General features: G+C 43.7%; 13 non-coding genes across 13 annotated transcripts; 3 read left to right on the top strand and 10 right to left on the bottom strand.

Annotated features, from left to right (window-relative positions):
* Window positions 1–1505: 1505 nt before the first annotated feature.
* On the bottom strand, window positions 1506–1587 carry trnas-aga. Its single transcript has one exon. It is a non-coding gene; the product is annotated as a tRNA-Ser (tRNA).
* Window positions 1588–1786: 199 nt separating this feature from the next.
* Window positions 1787–1858, top strand: trnae-cuc. The gene has a single exon. It is a non-coding gene; the product is annotated as a tRNA-Glu (tRNA).
* Window positions 1859–2395: 537 nt separating this feature from the next.
* Window positions 2396–2477, bottom strand: trnas-uga. The gene has a single exon. It is a non-coding gene; the product is annotated as a tRNA-Ser (tRNA).
* Window positions 2478–4323: 1846 nt separating this feature from the next.
* Window positions 4324–4405, bottom strand: trnas-aga. Its single transcript has one exon. It is a non-coding gene; the product is annotated as a tRNA-Ser (tRNA).
* Window positions 4406–4604: 199 nt separating this feature from the next.
* trnae-cuc lies at window positions 4605–4675 on the top strand. Its single transcript has one exon. It is a non-coding gene; the product is annotated as a tRNA-Glu (tRNA).
* A 552-nt stretch (window positions 4676–5227) lies between these two features.
* Window positions 5228–5309, bottom strand: trnas-uga. Its single transcript has one exon. It is a non-coding gene; the product is annotated as a tRNA-Ser (tRNA).
* Window positions 5310–7152: 1843 nt separating this feature from the next.
* trnas-aga lies at window positions 7153–7233 on the bottom strand. The gene has a single exon. It is a non-coding gene; the product is annotated as a tRNA-Ser (tRNA).
* Window positions 7234–8074: 841 nt separating this feature from the next.
* trnas-uga lies at window positions 8075–8158 on the bottom strand. Its single transcript has one exon. It is a non-coding gene; the product is annotated as a tRNA-Ser (tRNA).
* A 1848-nt stretch (window positions 8159–10006) lies between these two features.
* On the bottom strand, window positions 10007–10088 carry trnas-aga. Its single transcript has one exon. It is a non-coding gene; the product is annotated as a tRNA-Ser (tRNA).
* Window positions 10089–10287: 199 nt separating this feature from the next.
* On the top strand, window positions 10288–10359 carry trnae-cuc. Its single transcript has one exon. It is a non-coding gene; the product is annotated as a tRNA-Glu (tRNA).
* Window positions 10360–10925: 566 nt separating this feature from the next.
* Window positions 10926–11007, bottom strand: trnas-uga. The gene has a single exon. It is a non-coding gene; the product is annotated as a tRNA-Ser (tRNA).
* A 1806-nt stretch (window positions 11008–12813) lies between these two features.
* trnas-aga lies at window positions 12814–12895 on the bottom strand. Its single transcript has one exon. It is a non-coding gene; the product is annotated as a tRNA-Ser (tRNA).
* Window positions 12896–13702: 807 nt separating this feature from the next.
* trnas-uga lies at window positions 13703–13784 on the bottom strand. The gene has a single exon. It is a non-coding gene; the product is annotated as a tRNA-Ser (tRNA).
* Window positions 13785–22083: the final 8299 nt, after the last annotated feature.

The raw sequence follows: 22083 nt of genomic DNA, 5'->3' as shown, positions 1-22083 counted from the left end.
CATAGAGCCCAAGAAGTGCCCACCGGCTCAGAGGGTAAGAAGAAAGAGGAAAGGCATGTCCAGAATGCACTCTCAGCCTGTGGTTATCCTACTTGGGCTATCAACAAAGTCAAAAGAGCCAAAAAACAGGACAAAAGTGGAACAGAACCAAGAAGGAACGGTGTCTCCATTCCTTATGTATCTGGACTGTCGGAAAAACTACAAAGGGTCTTTAGACAGCACGATGTTCCTGTTTTCTTTTAACCAGGCAACACTTTAAGACAGAAACTCGTTCACCCTAAGGACAAGATGCCCACACAAAAACAGAGCAATGTAGTTTACTCCATTCAATGCAGTGAGGAAAACTGCAAAGAACGGTACATAGGTGAGACCAAACAGCCACTTCACAAAAGACTTTATCAGCACAGACGACACGCTAACTCAGGATTACAGAGCGCCGTGCATTTGCATCTAAAAGCTACAAACGACACATTCAAGACAGCCAGGTGAAGATTCTAAGTAGAGAGAAGAGTTGGTTTGAACGGGGTGTCAAGGAAGCCATTTTTGTGAAAAAGAAAACCCCTCTTTGAACAGATATGATGGTCTGAGATTCAATCTGCCCAAAGTCTATCACAGTGTATTAGCACCTTGGTCACGCCAATCACATGCTAATCAGGTACTTAACAGTGATGAGGTAGGTGCAGCCAGAAAACAATAGGCCTGATAACTGATTACTGGGCCATCGTGGAAACAATTAGGTCAGTTTCAGGTGAAACTAGCTAATTAACGGATACTCAGGTAGATTCCTTCCTGAGGGCAGGGCTTATGTAACACAGAGTAGCTTAAATTTCTAGTTCCCGTCCCATTTTTTTCACAACTGAGAATGACTTCCGGATGGGAGCCGAAACGTCTTGATTCTGAAAACAGTGTCCAGATGACTACGACTGAAACCTTTTCTACGATAGAACACTCCTGGACGAATGAGGGACTACACCGTCTTACTTTGTCAGAATGTTCGTCATCGACTTCAGTTCCGCATTCAACACCATCCAGCGTCATCAATTCTCATGAACTGGATGTACAGCTTCCTCAGTGACAGACCACAGACCGTAAGGGTTGGCACAGCAACATCTCCAGCCATCACCACCAACACTGGTGTACAACATGACAATACTTTTTATTCACTTTCGTGTCCTGCAGCTCTTCACCAGTGGCTCGATTCCCGGTCAGAAAAAGCAGAGGTATCATGGCATGAGCTGGCTGTTTACGTACAGATGCCAATTTTGGGACAGGGGGATGATTGTTGGCATTCTCTGCACACGTGATGGACAATTCACAGCGCTTGCCATGGTCCATAACATGCTTGATTAAACCTGAGCCCATCAAGCCAGATAGTTTTTTGCCATGACTGGACTTGTCCTTTTCACCGACTTTCTGAAACAAACGTGCCTTATTCAAGCTTGTACGAAACTCCTCACTTCAACAACATACACCCACCCAGCACATGAATTAAGAGTTTAGACTTGCGTAGTTGGCAGGATTCGAACCTGCGCGGGGAAACCCCAATGGATTTCTAGTCCATCGCCTTGACCACTCGGCCACAACTACCTCTCCTGGGGAGTGCCTGCTTTTCGAGGAGAAATGGACCTTTGCCGATTAAGCCGATGAGTGCGGATCAAGTCAAACTGCAGGAAGTCAAGACACATCGTGGGTTTGCCAAGTTGTATAAAATCAGGGAATTATCAAGTCCAGTGTCGTTGATAGTTTGACAGAAAGACCATGACAATACTTTTTGTTTACCTGTGGGTCCCTGATGGTCTAGTGGCTAGGATTCGGCGCTCTCACCGCCGCGGCCCGGGTTCGATTCCCGGTCAGGGAATCCTGAGGTGTCATGGCACGAGCTGGCTGTTTCCATACAAATGCCAATTTTGGAACAGGGGGATGATTGTTTGATTTACATTTGTGTAAATGATGGTCTAGTGCCTTGGGTGCAAATCACTGTCAGGGAATTTGGCTTTAGAACTGTGATGTGCTTGTGACCTCCCAAGAGTGTTTCTCTGCCATTCTCCCACAGCACGATTCAGTACCTGACTCAACAGAAGATTTTTTTACAGATCATGCATTGGCCGGGAATCGAATCAACTGCTTGGGAAGCAGCCATGCTCTTCATTATAGCACCAATGCATTGAGGACATGACATTCTCAGCACACGTGATGGACAGTTCACAGCACTTGCCGTAAAGTTGCCATAACATGCTTGACTAAATGTGAATACATCAAGCCAGATTGTGTTTTGCCATCACTGGACTTTTCCTTTTTACACATTTTCTAAAACAAACGTGCCTCATTCATGCTTGAACATGACTCAACAACATACATCCACCCAACCGACACATGAATTAAGAGTTGAAACTTGCGTAGTTGGCAGGATTCGAACCTGCGCGGGGTAACCCCAATGGATTTCAAGTCCATCGCCTTGACCACTCGGCCACAACTACATCCGCTGCACGCCCCCTGCTTTTCCAGGCGAAACGGACCTTTGCCGATTAAGCCAAGGCGCGCGGATCAAATCAAGAAAGGACAAAGAACGTCGACATCAGCAACCTCCATTAAGCGCTATCGGCCAGTTGTATTTACCTCAATAATCATGAAGTGCCTGAAAAAGCTGGTGCTGAACACCATGATACCAGCTGTCAATCTACAGCTGGGCCAGCAGCAGTTTGCCTACAAGCTTTGTCAGATAGAAGTGTCCAGGAAACCAACACATACGGATCAATACTTGCTCTTTGACTCACACCATCCATTACAGCACAAGCTGAGTGTAATCCGGACATTACAACATAGAGCCCAAGAAGTGCCCACCGGCTCAGAGGGTAAGAAGAAAGAGGAAAGGCATGTCCAGAATGCACTCTCAGCCTGTGGTTATCCTACTTGGGCTATCAACAAAGTCAAAAGAGCCAAAAAACAGGACAAAAGTGGAACAGAACCAAGAAGGAACGGTGTCTCCATTCCTTATGTATCTGGACTGTCGGAAAAACTACAAAGGGTCTTTAGACAGCACGATGTTCCTGTTTTCTTTTAACCAGGCAACACTTTAAGACAGAAACTCGTTCACCCTAAGGACAAGATGCCCACACAAAAACAGAGCAATGTAGTTTACTCCATTCAATGCAGTGAGGAAAACTGCAAAGAACGGTACATAGGTGAGACCAAACAGCCACTTCACAAAAGACTTTATCAGCACAGACGACACGCTAACTCAGGATTACAGAGCGCCGTGCATTTGCATCTAAAAGCTACAAACGACACATTCGAAGACAGCCAGGTGAAGATTCTAAGTAGAGAGAAGAGTTGGTTTGAACGGGGTGTCAAGGAAGCCATTTTTGTGAAAAAGAAAACCCCTCTTTGAACAGATATGATGGTCTGAGATTCAATCTGCCCAAAGTCTATCACAGTGTATTAGCACCTTGGTCACGCCAATCACATGCTAATCAGGTACTTAACAGTGATGAGGTAGGTGCAGCCAGAAAACAATAGGCCTGATAACTGATTACTGGGCCATCGTGGAAACAATTAGGTCAGTTTCAGGTGAAACTAGCTAATTAACGGATACTCAGGTAGATTCCTTCCTGAGGGCAGGGCTTATGTAACACAGAGTAGCTTAAATTTCTAGTTCCCGTCCCATTTTTTTCACAACTGAGAATGACTTCCGGATGGGAGCCAAACGTCTTGATTCTGAAAACAGTGTCCAGATGACTACGACTGAAACCTTTTCTACGATAGAACACTCCTGGACGAATGAGGGACTACACCGCCTTACTTTGTCAGAATGTTCGTCATCGACTTCAGTTCCGCATTCAACACCATCCAGCGTCATCAATTCTCATGAACTGGATGTACAGCTTCCTCAGTGACAGACCACAGACCGTAAGGGTTGGCACAGCAACATCTCCAGCCATCACCACCAACACTGGTGTACAACATGACAATACTTTTTATTCACTTTCGTGTCCTGCAGCTCTTCACCAGTGGCTCGATTCCCGGTCAGAAAAAGCAGAGGTATCATGGCATGAGCTGGCTGTTTACGTACAGATGCCAATTTTGGGACAGGGGGATGATTGTTGGCATTCTCTGCACACGTGATGGACAATTCACAGCGCTTGCCATGGTCCATAACATGCTTGATTAAACCTGAGCCCATCAAGCCAGATAGTTTTTTGCCATGACTGGACTTGTCCTTTTCACCGACTTTCTGAAACAAACGTGCCTTATTCAAGCTTGTACGAAACTCCTCACTTCAACAACATACACCCACCCAGCACATGAATTAAGAGTTTAGACTTGCGTAGTTGGCAGGATTCGAACCTGCGCGGGGAAACCCCAATGGATTTCTAGTCCATCGCCTTGACCACTCGGCCACAACTACCTCTCCTGGGGAGTGCCTGCTTTTCGAGGAGAAATGGACCTTTGCCGATTAAGCCGATGAGTGCGGATCAAGTCAAACTGCAGGAAGTCAAGACACATCGTGGGTTTGCCAAGTTGTATAAAATCAGGGAATTATCAAGTCCAGTGTCGTTGATAGTTTGACAGAAAGACCATGACAATACTTTTTGTTTACCTGTGGGTCCCTGATGGTCTAGTGGCTAGGATTCGGCGCTCTCACCGCCATGGCCGGGTTCGATTCCCGGTCAGGGAATCCTGAGGTGTCATGGCACGAGCTGGCTGTTTCCATACAAATGCCAATTTTGGAACAGGGGGATGATTGTTTGATTTACATTTGTGTAATTCTCCTCCCCCCATTGCCATGGTTCTGATGGTCTAGTGCCTTGGGTGCAAATCACTGTCAGGAATTTGGCTTTAGAACTGTGATGTGCTTGTGACCTCCCAAGAGTGTTTCTCTGCCATTCTCCCACAGCACGATTCAGTACCTGACTCAACAGAAGATTTTTTTACAGATCATGCATTGGCCGGGAATCGAATCAACTGCTTGGGAAGCAGCCATGCTCTTCATTATAGCACCAATGCATTGAGGACATGACATTCTCAGCACACGTGATGGACAGTTCACAGCACTTGCCGTAAAGTTGCCATAACATGCTTGACTAAATGTGAATACATCAAGCCAGATTGTGTTTTGCCATTACTGGACTTTTCCTTTTTCTAAAACAAACGTGCCTCATTTATGCTTGAACATGACTCAACAACATACATCCACCCACCCAACACATGAATTAAGAGTTGAAACTTGCGTAGTTGGCAGGATTCGAACCTGCGCGGGGTAACCCCAATGGATTTCAAGTCCATCGCCTTGACCACTCGGCCACAACTACATCCGCTGCACGCCCCCTGCTTTTCCAGGCGAAACGGACCTTTGCCGATTAAGCCAAGGCGCGCGGATCAAATCAAGAAAGGACAAAGAACGTCGACATCAGCAACCTCCATTAAGCGCTATCGGCCAGTTGTATTTACCTCAATAATCATGAAGTGCCTGAAAAAGCTGGTGCTGAACACCATGATACCAGCTGTCAATCTACAGCTGGGCCAGCAGCAGTTTGCCTACAAGCTTTGTCAGATAGAAGTGTCCAGGAAACCAACACATACGGATCAATACTTGCTCTTTGACTCACACCATCCATTACAGCACAAGCTGAGTGTAATCCGGACATTACAACATAGAGCCCAAGAAGTGCCCACCGGCTCAGAGGGTAAGAAGAAAGAGGAAAGGCATGTCCAGAATGCACTCTCAGCCTGTGGTTATCCTACTTGGGCTATCAACAAAGTCAAAAGAGCCAAAAAACAGGACAAAAGTGGAACAGAACCAAGAAGGAACGGTGTCTCCATTCCTTATGTATCTGGACTGTCGGAAAAACTACAAAGGGTCTTTAGACAGCACGATGTTCCTGTTTTCTTTTAACCAGGCAACACTTTAAGACAGAAACTCGTTCACCCTAAGGACAAGATGCCCACACAAAAACAGAGCAATGTAGTTTACTCCATTCAATGCAGTGAGGAAAACTGCAAAGAACGGTACATAGGTGAGACCAAACAGCCACTTCACAAAAGACTTTATCAGCACAGACGACACGCTAACTCAGGATTACAGAGCGCCGTGCATTTGCATCTAAAAGCTACAAACGACACATTCGAAGACAGCCAGGTGAAGATTCTAAGTAGAGAGAAGAGTTGGTTTGAACGGGGTGTCAAGGAAGCCATTTTTGTGAAAAAAAGAAAACCCCTCTTTGAACAGATATGATGGTCTGAGATTCAATCTGCCCAAAGTCTATCACAGTGTATTAGCACCTTGGTCACGCCAATCACATGCTAATCAGGTACTTAACAGTGATGAGGTAGGTGCAGCCAGAAAACAATAGGCCTGATAACTGATTACTGGGCCATCGTGGAAACAATTAGGTCAGTTTCAGGTGAAACTAGCTAATTAACGGATACTCAGGTAGATTCCTTCCTGAGGGCAGGGCTTATGTAACACAGAGTAGCTTAAATTTCTAGTTCCCGTCCCATTTTTTTCACAACTGAGAATGACTTCCGGATGGGAGCCGAAACGTCTTGATTCTGAAAACAGTGTCCAGATGACTACGACTGAAACCTTTTCTACGATAGAACACTCCTGGACGAATGAGGGACTACACCGTCTTACTTTGTCAGAATGTTCGTCATCGACTTCAGTTCCGCATTCAACACCATCCAGCGTCATCAATTCTCATGAACTGGATGTACAGCTTCCTCAGTGACAGACCGTAAGGGTTGGCACAGCAACATCTCCAGCCATCACCACCAACACTGGTGTACAAAATGACAATACTTTTTATTCACTTTCGTGTCCTGCAGCTCTTCACCAGTGGCTCGATTCCCGGTCAGAAAAAGCAGAGGTATCATGGCATGAGCTGGCTGTTTACGTACAGATGCCAATTTTGGGACAGGGGGATGATTGTTGGCATTCTCTGCACACGTGATGGACAATTCACAGCGCTTGCCATGGTCCATAACATGCTTGATTAAACCTGAGCCCATCAAGCCAGATAGTTTTTTGCCATGACTGGACTTGTCCTTTTCACCGACTTTCTGAAACAAACGTGCCTTATTCAAGCTTGTACGAAACTCCTCACTTCAACACATATACACCCACCCAGCACATGAATTAAGAGTTTAGACTTGCGTAGTTGGCAGGATTCGAACCTGCGCGGGAAACCCCAATGGATTTCTAGTCCATCGCCTTGACCACTCGGCCACAACTACCTCTCCTGGGGAGTGCCTGCTTTTCGAGGAGAAATGGACCTTTGCCGATTAAGCCGATGAGTGCGGATCAAGTCAAACTGCAGGAAGTCAAGACACATCGTGGGTTTGCCAAGTTGTATAAAATCAGGGAATTATCAAGTCCAGTGTCGTTGATAGTTTGACAGAAAGACCATGACAATACTTTTTGTTTACCTGTGGGTCCCTGATGGTCTAGTGGCTAGGATTCGCGCGCTCACCGCCGCGGCCCGGGTTCGATTCCCGGTCAGGGAATCCTGAGGTGTCATGGCACGAGCTGGCTGTTTCCATACAAATGCCAATTTTGGAACAGGGGGATGATTGTATGATTTACATTTGTGTAATTCTCCTCCCCCCCCCCATTGCCATGGCTCTTTGATGGTCTAGTGCCTTGGGTGCAAATCACTGTCAGGGAATTTGGCTTTAGAACTGTGATGTGCTTGTGACCTCCCAAGAGTGTTTCTCTGCCATTCTCCCACAGCACGATTCAGTACCTGACTCAACAGAAGATTTTTTTACAGATCATGCATTGGCCGGGAATCGAATCAACTGCTTGGGAAGCAGCCATGCTCTTCATTATAGCACCAATGCATTGAGGACATGACATTCTCAGCACACGTGATGGACAGTTCACAGCACTTGTCGTAAAGTTGCCATAACATGCTTGACTAAATGTGAATACATCAAGCCAGATTGTGTTTTGCCATCACTGGACTTTTCCTTTTTACACATTTTCTAAAACAAACGTGCCTCATTCATGCTTGAACATGACTCAACAACATACATCCACCCAACCCAACACATGAATTAAGAGTTGAAACTTGCGTGTAGTTGGCAGGATTCGAACCTGCGCGCGGGGTAACCCCAATGGATTTCAAGTCCATCGCCTTGACCACTCGGCCACAACTACATCCGCTGCACGCCCCTGCTTTTCCAGGCGAAACGGACCTTTGCCGATTAAGCCAAGGCGCGCGCGGATCAAATCAAGAAAGGACAAAGAACGTCGACATCAGCAACCTCCATTAAGCGCTATCGGCCAGTTGTATTTACCTCAATAATCATGAAGTGCCTGAAAAAGCTGGTGCTGAACACCATGATACCAGCTGTCAATCTACAGCTGGGCCAGCAGCAGTTTGCCTACAAGCTTTGTCAGATAGAAGTGTCCAGGAAACCAACACATACGGATCAATACTTGCTCTTTGACTCACACCATCCATTACAGCACAAGCTGAGTGTAATCCGGACATTACAACATAGAGCCCAAGAAGTGCCCACCGGCTCAGAGGGTAAGAAGAAAGAGGAAAGGCATGTCCAGAATGCACTCTCAGCCTGTGGTTATCCTACTTGGGCTATCAACAAAGTCAAAAGAGCCAAAAAACAGGACAAAAGTGGAACAGAACCAAGAAGGAACGGTGTCTCCATTCCTTATGTATCTGGACTGTCGGAAAAACTACAAAGGGTCTTTAGACAGCACGATGTTCCTGTTTTCTTTTAACCAGGCAACACTTTAAGACAGAAACTCGTTCACCCTAAGGACAAGATGCCCACACAAAAACAGAGCAATGTAGTTTACTCCATTCAATGCAGTGAGGAAAACTGCAAAGAACGGTACATAGGTGAGACCAAACAGCCACTTCACAAAAGACTTTATCAGCACAGACGACACGCTAACTCAGGATTACAGAGCGCCGTGCATTTGCATCTAAAAGCTACAAACGACACATTCGAAGACAGCCAGGTGAAGATTCTAAGTAGAGAGAAGAGTTGGTTTGAACGGGTGTCAAGGAAGCCATTTTTGTGAAAAAGAAAACCCCTCTTTGAACAGATATGATGGTCTGAGATTCAATCTGCCCAAAGTCTATCACAGTGTATTAGCACCTTGGTCACGCCAATCACATGCTAATCAGGTACTTAACAGTGATGAGGTAGGTGCAGCCAGAAAACAATAGGCCTGATAACTGATTACTGGGCCATCGTGGAAACAATTAGGTCAGTTTCAGGTGAAACTAGCTAATTAACGGATACTCAGGTAGATTCCTTCCTGAGGGCAGGGCTTATGTAACACAGAGTAGCTTAAATTTCTAGTTCCCGTCCCATTTTTTTCACAACTGAGAATGACTTCCGGATGGGAGCCAAACGTCTTGATTCTGAAAACAGTGTCCAGATGACTACGACTGAAACCTTTTCTACGATAGAACACTCCTGGACGAATGAGGGACTACACCGTCTTACTTTGTCAGAATGTTCGTCATCGACTTCAGTTCCGCATTCAACACCATCCAGCGTCATCAATTCTCATGAACTGGATGTACAGCTTCCTCAGTGACAGACCACAGACCGTAAGGGTTGGCACAGCAACATCTCCAGCCATCACCACCAACACTGGTGTACAACATGACAATACTTTTTATTCACTTTCGTGTCCTGCAGCTCTTCACCAGTGGCTCGATTCCCGGTCAGAAAAAGCAGAGGTATCATGGCATGAGCTGGCTGTTTACGTACAGATGCCAATTTTGGGACAGGGGGATGATTGTTGGCATTCTCTGCACACGTGATGGACAATTCACAGCGCTTGCCATGGTCCATAACATGCTTGATTAAACCTGAGCCCATCAAGCCAGATAGTTTTTTGCCATGACTGGACTTGTCCTTTTCACCGACTTTCTGAAACAAACGTGTGCCTTATTCAAGCTTGTACGAAACTCCTCACTTCAACAACATACACCCACCCAGCACATGAATTAAGAGTTTAGACTTGCGTAGTTGGCAGGATTCGAACCTGCGCGGGGAAACCCCAATGGATTTCTAGTCCATCGCCTTGACCACTCGGCCACAACTACCTCTCCTGGGGAGTGCCTGCTTTTCGAGGAGAAATGGACCTTTGCCGATTAAGCCGATGAGTGCGGATCAAGTCAAACTGCAGGAAGTCAAGACACATCGTGGGTTTGCCAAGTTGTATAAAATCAGGGAATTATCAAGTCCAGTGTCGTTGATAGTTTGACAGAAAGACCATGACAATACTTTTTGTTTACCTGTGGGTCCCTGATGGTCTAGTGGCTAGGATTCGGCGCTCTCACCGCCGCGGCCTGGGTTCGATTCCCGGTCAGGGAATCCTGAGGTGTCATGGCACGAGCTGGCTGTTTCCATACAAATGCCAATTTTGGAACAGGGGGATGATTGTTTGATTTACATTTGTGTAATTCTCCTCCCCCCCCATTGCCATGGTTCGCTGATGGTCTAGTGCCTTGGGTGCAAATCACTGTCAGGGAATTTGGCTTTAGAACTGTGATGTGCTTGTGACCTCCCAAGAGTGTTTCTCTGCCATTCTCCCACAGCACGATTCAGTACCTGACTCAACAGAAGATTTTTTTACAGATCATGCATTGGCCGGGAATCGAATCAACTGCTTGGGAAGCAGCCATGCTCTTCATTATAGCACCAATGCATTGAGGACATGACATTCTCAGCACACGTGATGGACAGTTCACAGCACTTGTCGTAAAGTTGCCATAACATGCTTGACTAAATGTGAATACATCAAGCCAGATTGTGTTTTGCCATCACTGGACTTTTCCTTTTTACACATTTTCTAAAACAAACATGCCTCATTCATGCTTGAACATGACTCAACAACATACATCCACCCAACCGACACATGAATTAAGAGTTGAAACTTGCGTAGTTGGCAGGATTCGAACCTGCGCGGGGTAACCCCAATGGATTTCAAGTCCATCGCCTTGACCACTCGGCCACAACTACATCCGCTGCACGCCCCATGCTTTTCCAGGCGAAACGGACCTTTGCCGATTAAGCCAAGGCGCGCGGATCAAATCAAGAAAGGACAAAGAACGTCGACATCAGCAACCTCCATTAAGCGCTATCGGCCAGTTGTATTTACCTCAATAATCATGAAGTGCCTGAAAAAGCTGGTGCTGAACACCATGATACCAGCTGTCAATCTACAGCTGGGCCAGCAGCAGTTTGCCTACAAGCTTTGTCAGATAGAAGTGTCCAGGAAACCAACACATACGGATCAATACTTGCTCTTTGACTCACACCATCCATTACAGCACAAGCTGAGTGTAATCCGGACATTACAACATAGAGCCCAAGAAGTGCCCACCGGCTCAGAGGGTAAGAAGAAAGAGGAAAGGCATGTCCAGAATGCACTCTCAGCCTGTGGTTATCCTACTTGGGCTATCAACAAAGTCAAAAGAGCCAAAAAACAGGACAAAAGTGGAACAGAACCAAGAAGGAACGGTGTCTCCATTCCTTATGTATCTGGACTGTCGGAAAAACTACAAAGGGTCTTTAGACAGCACGATGTTCCTGTTTTCTTTTAACCAGGCAACACTTTAAGACAGAAACTCGTTCACCCTAAGGACAAGATGCCCACACAAAAACAGAGCAATGTAGTTTACTCCATTCAATGCAGTGAGGAAAACTGCAAAGAACGGTACATAGGTGAGACCAAACAGCCACTTCACAAAAGACTTTATCAGCACAGACGACACGCTAACTCAGGATTACAGAGCGCCGTGCATTTGCATCTAAAAGCTACAAACGACACATTCGAAGACAGCCAGGTGAAGATTCTAAGTAGAGAGAAGAGTTGGTTTGAACGGGTGTCAAGGAAGCCATTTTTGTGAAAAAGAAAACCCTCTTTTGAACAGATATGATGGTCTGAGATTCAATCTGCCCAAAGTCTATCACAGTGTATTAGCACCTTGGTCACGCCAATCACATGCTAATCAGGTACTTAACAGTGATGAGGTAGGTGCAGCCAGAAAACAATAGGCCTGATAACTGATTACTGGGCCATCGTGGAAACAATTAGGTCAGTTTCAGGTGAAACTAGCTAATTAACGGATACTCAGGTAGATTCCTTCCTGAGGGCAGGGCTTATGTAACACAGAGTAGCTTAAATTTCTAGTTCCCGTCCCATTTTTTTCACAACTGAGAATGACTTCCGGATGGGAGCCGAAACGTCTTGATTCTGAAAACAGTGTCCAGATGACTACGACTGAAACCTTTTCTACGATAGAACACTCCTGGACAAATGAGGGACTACACCGTCTTACTTTGTCAGAATGTTCGTCATCGACTTCAGTTCCGCATTCAACACCATCCAGCGTCATCAATTCTCATGAACTGGATGTACAGCTTCCTCAGTGACAGACCACAGACCGTAAGGGTTGGCACAGCAACATCTCCAGCCATCACCACCAACACTGGTGTACAACATGACAATACTTTTTATACTTTCGTGTCCTGCAGCTTTACTGGCTCGATTCCCGGTCAGAAAAAGCGATGATTGTTGGCATTCTCTTGGGACAGGGGATGATTGTTGGCATTCACACGTGATGGACAATTCACAGCGCTTGCCATGGTCCATAACATGCTTGATTAAACCTGAGCCCATCAAGCCAGATAGTTTTTTGCCATGACTGGACTTGTCCTTTTCACCGACTTTCTGAAACAAACGTGCCTTATTCAAGCTTGTACGAAACTCCTCACTTCAACAACATACACCCACCCAGCACATGAATTAAGAGTTTAGACTTGCGTAGTTGGCAGGATTCGAACATGCGCGGGGAAACCCCAATGGATTTCTAGTCCATCGCCTTGACCACTCGGCCACAACTACCTCTCCTGGGGAGTGCCTGCTTTTCGAGGAGAAATGGACCTTTGCCGATTAAGCCGATGAGTGCGGATCAAGTCAAACTGCAGGAAGTCAAGACACATCGTGGGTTTGCCAAGTTGTATAAAATCAGGGAATTATCAAGTCCAGTGTCGTTGATAGTTTGACAGAAAGACCATGACAATACTTTTTGTTTACCTGTGGATCCCTGATGGTCTAGTGGCTAGGATTCGCGCTCTCACCGCCCAATGCCCGGTTTCGATTCCCGGTCAGGGAATCCTGAGGTGTCATGGCACGAGCTGGCTGTTTCCATACAAATGCCATTTTTGGAACAGGGGGATGATTGTTTGATTTACATTTGTGTAATTCTCCTCCCCCCCCCCCCATTGCCATGGTTCGCTGATGGTCTAGTGCCTTGGGTGCAAATCACTGTCAGGGAATTTGGCTTTAGAACTGTGATGTGCTTGTGACCTCCCAAGAGTGTTTCTCTGCCATTCTCCCACAGCACGATTCAGTACCTGACTCAACAGAAGATTTTTTTTACAGATCATGCATTGGCCGGGAATCGAATCAACTGCTTGGGAAGCAGCCATGCTCTTCATTATAGCACCAATGCATTGAGGACATGACATTCTCAGCACACGTGATGGACAGTTCACAGCACTTGTCGTAAAGTTGCCATAACATGCTTGACTAAATGTGAATACATCAAGCCAGATTGTTACACATTTTCTAAAACAAACGTCTCATTCATGCTTGAACATGACTCAACAACATACATCCACCGACCCGACAATTAAGAGTTGAAACTTGCGTAATTGGCAGGATTCAAACATGCGCGGGGTAACCCCAATAGATTTCAAGTCCATCGCCTTGACCACTCGGCCACAACTACCTCCGCTGCACGCCCCCTGCTTTTCCAGGCGAAATGGACCTTTGCCGATTAAGCCAAGGGGCGCGGATCAAATCAAGAAAGGACAAAGAACGTCGACATCAGCAACCTCCATTAAGCGCTATCGGCCAGTTGTATTTACCTCAATAATCATGAAGTGCCTGAAAAAGCTGGTGCTGAACACCATGATACCAGCTGTCAATCTACAGCTGGGCCAGCAGCAGTTTGCCTACAAGCTTTGTCAGAATGTTCGTCATCGACTTCAGTTCCGCATTCAACACCATCCAGCGTCATCAATTCTCATGCACTGGATATACAAAGTGATGATTGTTGGCATTTTCGGCAGATGTGATGGACAGTTCACAGCGCTTGCCATAGAGTTGCCATAACATGCTTGATTAAATCTTAATATATCAAGCCAGATATTTTTTGCCATCACTGGACTTGTCCTTTGTACTGATTTTCTAAAATAAATGTGCCTCATTCATGCTTGTACTTAAGTACACGTAAGTTTTTATCAAATGAAGACTTGGCTATGTACATAGATATCATATAAGCCCTATAAAATACAAATAATTGAATTAAAACATTTCTCTTGTACATCCTTAAAGACTATTTCCAAATCCGACCCATTTTTATTTTTCCAATTTCAAGCTTTTGATAATGCTTAAGAGATGTCAGTGTAATTCCGACCTTTGTAAATCCGTGACAGCCCATCCAAGAGTTTAGTTCAACCATGTAAAGAGTTTCCCCTCTGGGATCAATGAAGTATTTCTGATAAACCAGGTATGTTAAAAAATAAAATAAAATAATTAAAGCTATTGTAATATTACTTACAGATTTAGATTGAGGTAGATTTACTCAATATGCCTAACCGCCCTCACAGGGTCAACTTTTAACCTGTGTTAGTTATGACATATGTGCTCTGCTGAAATATCCCCTGGTTTGATACAAGAAATGTACAACATTACACATGGTTAGTTGTGAATGTTCAATATGTCATTATTGGCAAGAGGTCACAGACATAAAGTCTGTGTGTGTGGAGAGGGGCAATGGCTCCTTCCCTACCCCCCTACTTCTGGCGCCCTTGCTCGGACCACACCCACCTTGAAGCTCGACCTTCATTTTGATCTCAGCTACACACCTGTAAAGTTTCGTGACTGCATCTTGCACGGTTGTGATGCTGTCGCGTTGACAAAATCTGTACAGAGATAGACAGACACCTGGCAAAGTACTCAAAACCACTTCTGTGGTAGTTCCTGCTACAGTAGGTGTCTCCAGGACCACATTTTGCCATTATTACACACACACACACACACACAGACTCACAAGGTGAAAATACCAGCTGTTAAAAAGGCCATTATATTCATCAGAATAATATGCCTTCTGATATAAATCTCTCTCTCTGTTTGCCGAGATTGAATGATTGACACACAGCATCCAGCACAGCAGCCGATCAACGTTCACGGATTGACGTGCAGGCGATCATCACTCCCATAGTGCTTAGTGCAAAGTTGAAAGCGAGTCCAGCAGAGCACTGACACAGATGCTGAACTTTTCTGTTTTATATCTTATATAGTTTTATTCATCGTTCGGGTGTTGTGCGTCTATTGAAAGTAAATGCATTATATGTGATCTTTGTAGGATCGCTTGTGTGTTATGGTATTCTATTTGCTTTTATAAAGTGCATCACTATGGCTAATGATAAGAGATTATTGTCTTTAGCACGATGTTACGCTGTATATATGTTACCTTTATTCATACTTGCTTATACTGATGTTGTGTTTGTATATTTTGTTTGTATTTCAGTGCAGTTTACTTGTCTAAGTGCTAGTTTTCGAGAGATTCTATGTTGTAAACAACTTAATGCGCACGTGCGCAGAACATGTCCAGACCAAGCACCGCTATATAGAACAGATTAAGCTGTTTTGTTGTTTAACTTAATGTGCATGACATACCCAATTTGTTTTCTTGCAACTATTAATCCTTTTAATTTTGTATTTTGCTAAATATACATTGTGTATTTTTGTTTAACAGTCAATGTTAATATTATGTATATTTATTTTTACTCTGTATTTTCTGTTTTATAGAAACACCACACACACATACTGAAAACACCCAACTAAGTAAACTTTTCAACTTTCTACTAATAACTGAGTTGTTGTGGTGACAAATAAACAGGTTACTCCCATATTTCAACCATCTTTGCCTGTCTCTTACCGGACACCCTGTGGCGGGTTTCAAACCTAACCAGCAATATACTTCAATGGGAATGTGCTACCAACAGCTAACTCATCTTTTCACCAGCCATGCTGAAACTCTGAAACTTGATTGTGACTGACTGAGCTGATTGCCTCTACATCTCCTAACTTGTAAAAAGTGCACATGATGATACTCCAAAAGCACATCTTTTGCACAGATTTCGTGAAATATTAAAGTTGTCACAAAGTGGCAAGCAGGAAACAGGCAAAGGACCCAAATGCAAATAGTACAGGCAGACTGGTGCAGTACAATGATTTATAGATTGCTTACTGGCAAGTAGAAGTAGGCAGACAGACAGACAGGCAGGCGGACGGACGGACGGACGGACGGACGGACGGGCGGGCGGGCAGGCAGGCAGGCAGGCAGGCAGGCAGGCAGGCAGGCAGGCAGGCAGGCAGGCAGGCAGATAGATACCGGTCCAAGTAACAAAAACTTGAATGCAAAAGCAAAAAACCAATATGTAACTGGGATGAACTGACAGAGGAACAAATGACCTGGGCTGGTATATACATGAGTGGCTAATGAGGGAATGAAGTGCAGGTGTGGAGGTGGGCGGGGAAGCTCAGATGAGGGGGATGAGGTGATTGCAGGGCAGATATGGGAAAGTGGAAACAGGTGAGCAGGTGGGCGGGGAAAGTCAGATGACTGGGACTGGAGGGAAAGAGGTTGTTGCAGGGCAGGAGGGAGTGGCTGGATGTGGAAGCGACAAGATTGGGACAGGAGAAAAACTCAGAGGACATCCGGTGGATAGGACGAGAATGGCAATGAATGTGTTTAAGGAAGTCGGAATGTGGCTGGAAGGAGGGACTGAACAGGGATGTAAAAATACTTAGTTGTCTTTCTGCAAAATTCACAACTTTGCAGAAATCTTTGCGCAGCAACAGACACAGACGAATCACATGGCCGCTGGAGGTTTCCACCAATCAGCATGTTTTATTTTCTACTACGAGGCTCCTTACAAAGAGAGACAGGTGACACAGAGACAGACAGATAGACTCCTCCTAATTAAAGTCTAAAAAAGCACATTTGAGCCAGAGGATAACGTTTTCTGCGTCATTAGCTTGTCGCCCTGTTTGTCAAGTATTTAAATATCAGTTAGCCCTGCCCATCTTGTTATCTGGGTCATGTGATTGTTCCAGCAAGAAGTCGTTAATGGTGGTAACATCAATCTAATTAGGGAGGTCAGACTGTGACAAGGAGCTGTGAATAACATAAGAGAGAAAAACAGATTCCTCTTCTAATCCATCCATCAGGGTTTAAATGTTTGTCTCTCAGCCAATCAGATCCTCTGACTGACTTGGTCTCTCCTCACATTAGAATGTTGCCACCAATCACAGAGTAGATATATCAATGTAATGTACATAGCTGGGTGTGTGTGAGAGGGTGTGTGTCATTTCATGGATGTGATTGGTTGCTTTTCTTTCATATTTCCACTGCAGCTTCAGTTCATATATCACATTTAAAACTACCAGGACAACACACACACACACACACACACAGAAACATGCATGGTCAGCAAACTGAGGTCTGCTAAAATTTCAAGTTTGTTCAAACACTAAACTAACTGCAAAAAATTCTGCTTATCATTTTTTTCCATTTTAGTATTAATCCTCTGTGTAAACCCTTTTGTTCCTCTTGGCTGTGACATCAGCGGTTATATGTCAAAACTAGAGTCTACACTGTAAAATGTTGTTAAGCCATTAACAACATTTTACATTTTACAACAACATTTAGCTTCTGATCCAAAGGGTCACAATCCTGCTTTCTGTCAGACTTTACTTAATTTATTTTACATGATTATGCTTTTAGCACAGATACAGCCAAAAGAAACATGGCAGATAAAATGTTAAAGTTATTAAGAGCCATTTCACAGCAGTCTCGTGCTGAAATGCTGTTTTGAATCAAATTGTGACCAAAAGAACCCACATCAGATCAAATTTTAAAGGATACCATCCTACTGACAAGTTTTGTGTGTGTATCCAAAGCCTGATATATCTTCTTCCTCTGTGCCATAGAGCTCCATTGTTGTCCAAAACCATTAAAAACACATCAATGAGCCACACATGTTCCTTCATTACCATCAACACACACAGTAGTTAATTTTGACTCAGTCCCACATACACCGTCCTGCTGCCCCAAATACTCACTAGAGCACCAAATGTGGATTAGTCTGCCGCTAAAAATAGTCCCTAATTCTAGTCTATAGTTTCCTACTCCTAGGGCATCATATAACCTAATGGTTTAGGCATATATCATATAACCGCAACGTCCCTAGTTCAGTTCCAGCCGGAGACCTTTTGTTGCATGTCAACCCCCTCCCCCATGCTTCCTGTCTGAATCTTCACTTTCAACATGTCAATAAAAGGCAAGAAATGGCTTATAGACTGTCATTCCATTTTATACAAAGTACAAAAAAGTAAAAAAACACTGTCAGGTTGACAGCTGATCCATTGATGTTATAAGAGAAGACAGACTTTCAATACAGTCAAATGTTTTAACAATTCTCCACTGTGCTTTCTCCAAGATGCTTTTCGCCAAGATTGTTGATACATCTAGTATCTGAAGGGTTTTTTATTTGTTAAACCCTTCTTTCTCTATTTTTGTCTGCCACACATGTCCCACACTGGTGTAGACATTTTCATTATGCATCATGAAATTAATTTCTTTAAAGACGTATAAATTATCCAAACAAATACACCTGCCTGGTGTGAAAGGATTCCAAAAAGAAGAATAAAACAAACTTCGAATGTGCAGAGGAATCCTTTAAACTTTAACTTTAAACTCATACACACACAGGTTAGAGGCTGAGCCTGTGGAGAGGAAACATCATTTATTCAATATTCCATTACCTTCTTGTTTGAGGCGAGTGACTCATTTATTCTCATCAAGAGAGTGAGAGAGAAACAGGATATTGCGTATTAACTCCATCAGTGTAATGATGTGGAGATTTTATGTAAAGTTTATGATGAAATGGCTGTGTGTGTGCGTCGTCCATCTGTGAAGACAGCGAGGGCGGAGTCAGTCTGAGGAACATGTATGTAGCTTTCCCAGCAGCCACTGGGGGGCGCTGTATGTCTCTCCATCAACACAAACAGCTTTCTGTCCAGATTGTTATTTGTCAGCTCAGACAGAAGTATTTCCTTCCTCCTGGCTTACCTCCTTGTCTCCTTCCCTACATCCTCCTTTCGTTTCTCACTTGCTGCTTTCTCATATTTTTCTTCCTCCTCCTTTCCTTATCTACTTCCATTCTTGCATATCTACTTACTTCCTTGAGTCCTTGTTTCCTTCTGTATCTCCTCCTATCTGCAAATTCTCTTACCTCCTCTTTTCCTCCTTTCCTTCCCTATGTCCTGCTTTCCTCATTTTTCTTACCTCCTCCTTTCCTCACTAACATCCTTGCTTCCTAATTTCCTTCCCTACTTTAATTTTCTTCCTTACCTCATCTTTTCCTCCTTTCCTTACCTACCACTTTGTTTCCTTTTCTACTTCATTATTTCCCTTTCTACCTCCACCAATCCTCATAATCTCTCATGCCTCCCCTTTTCCTCCTTTGCTTCCCCACTTCCTCTTTCCTTTAGTATGTCCTCCTTTCCTTCTGCCTTACCTCCTCCTTTTCCCCTTTCCTGCCTTACCTCATTCCCTAATTTCTTTCCTTCCCTGCCTCATCCTCTTCTTTATGACCCAGGAACAGATTTTTTGCTCTGTCGTTTCTCAGACACTCCTCCTCCTCCCTTGCTCCACTCTTTCTGTCCAGATTAAAACTCGGACTTCCAGCAGATAAATGGATGGGTCTGAACAGATGGGTGGCCTAGTTTCATCCTCTCTCCTCCTTCTATCGATCCCTCTGTCCCTCTATCAATAACCCATCATCCATTCATCAGTCTCTGTAAAACACAATGAGCAGGAGGAGATACAGACTCAGTAAAGTACTCTGAATCTCTGTTGCAGGTTTTCTTTGTGGTAGATACTTTAAAGGAACATTATGGAAAACAGGAATTGTCTTGACTTGGGTGAATTTTGCAGTGGCAGATGTCATTTAAGTGCTGTTGAAGCATGAAGCTTGCACTCCTCACTGCTTCAGCAACTTTTTGACATGATGAAATTGGATTATTCAAAGAAGTTACTCTGAACTCTTCAGTGTGATGTCACAGCCAGAAAATCTAGTGATATTCAGTATCTAACTTTTCCATTTCAGGTGAATCAGGTTTGTATACTGCTAGAAGTCTGCTGTGTTCCATACTACATACTAATTGATATAAAGTATGTGCTATTATTTGTCACAGTATACTGTTTTTGTACTAACAGGCATCAAACTGACTTTGGATTGCCACTTAAACTTCACAAAGAGAATTAATACTATTTTGTGTTTTCTGAGATCCAGAAAATGTAAATTGATGTAAATTGTTTTAATATTTTCCATCTGTGACTAGCTCTTCCACTTCTTTTGTGCAATGCATTGTGGAAAAATAATATCCATCAACAGCACACTGTACGTCAGTGCATGCTGATTTTGTAGCCATGCTAGCAGCATGGCTCTATGAATGGCAATGTCTTTCTGTCCAAAACTAATATCCATCAACACAGCACATGCATGTCCCCATCAGGATGCATGCTGATTTTCAGGTCAAAATTTTAATTTGTCTAATACTTTATGACCAAATACCTGCAAAACTAATGACATTCCCATCAGCCTCAGCTGTACTTAGTGTTTAGTGTTAGCAAATGTTAGCATGCTAACACACTAAACTAAGATGGTGAGCATGGTAAACATTATAACCTCTAAACATCAACATGTTAACTTTGTCATTACGAGCATGTTAGTATGCTGTAATTAGCATTCAGCTCAAGCCACCACTGTGCCTTAGTACAGCCTCACAGAGCTGCTAGCATGACTCTAAACAATTTAGTCTTGTTTTTGTATGAAACATAGTGATCCTGGAATATTCCAAGTTTGGTTTTTCAGATTTTTTTTATGTTGTTCTTTTTAAATCGTAATTTCTATTTTTCAAATTAGTTGAGCTACTCAACAATCTTTTTGTGTACCTCCATGCAACTTCAGAAGTACTCCTTTGTACCCACAAGTATCCTTAAATGCCATAATCACAAAACTCAATACAACTTGAGAGTTGTATTTGATCTCTGGAAACCAAATAACTTTTGGTAAATATGAAGAACCTTTGATGAAATAAATGTCACCGATGCTCTTTATAGACATGCAGTAGTCATACCAATTTTCACACAAACCCCTTTATAGTATTTTCTCAGTGAGGTTGAAAACCTGTTATGAAGCCTGAACAAACCGACTCATACATGTCTCACTGTTTTATTGATGCACTATGAATTTACCTGAAAAACTACTGATTATACTTGTATTATCTCTTACATAAATAAGAGCTATTATGTAAATGCACATCAGTATTAGGATTACTGAAAAATCTATAATCAGAAATTCAGCCTTAATTGATCAGAAAGTAATTTTAGATTCCAACAGATAGACAGACACACCAACCGGAAACCGTTTTTATGTCTCTACTTCCTTTTCTTAGCAAAGGAGGAGGTAAGGTACAAGGTGTGTGTGTGTCTGTGTGTGTGTGTGTGTGTGTGTGTGTGTGTGTGCAGCAAGTAATCGGCTCAGCACAGAGCTCAGAGACCTGTCCTAGGGGATTGTGGTATTTTTATGTGTCAATTCACATTAGGTTCTACGTGAGAGAGTTCAACACACACACACACACACACACACACACACACACACACACACACACACCTGTTTCTTTGTGTGTGTGTGTGTGTTTCTTTCTCCAGGTGTATTAATCATCCAGGTGTAGATTCAGCATTTCAGCTGAGACACACACGTTCATAGCTAAGCTAAAACTCTTCACTGTGACCATGTCTGTCTCAGCCAGCTGTCAATCATCCAGATGCCTAAATAACACAGTGACCACCCGCACAGTCAATAATAATGATTAATGATAATTACAATAACACAACTACACTGAATTCATATAATACTAATGTGGGTACATTTAAAACACTGTTTACT

Source organism: Siniperca chuatsi, linkage group LG23 (assembly GCF_020085105.1).
Source record: "Siniperca chuatsi isolate FFG_IHB_CAS linkage group LG23, ASM2008510v1, whole genome shotgun sequence".
In the NCBI taxonomy this organism is placed as follows: Eukaryota; Metazoa; Chordata; class Actinopteri; order Centrarchiformes; family Sinipercidae; genus Siniperca; species Siniperca chuatsi.
Note: the sequence above shows the minus strand (reverse complement) of the source record. Positions and strands in the feature narration are given on the sequence as shown.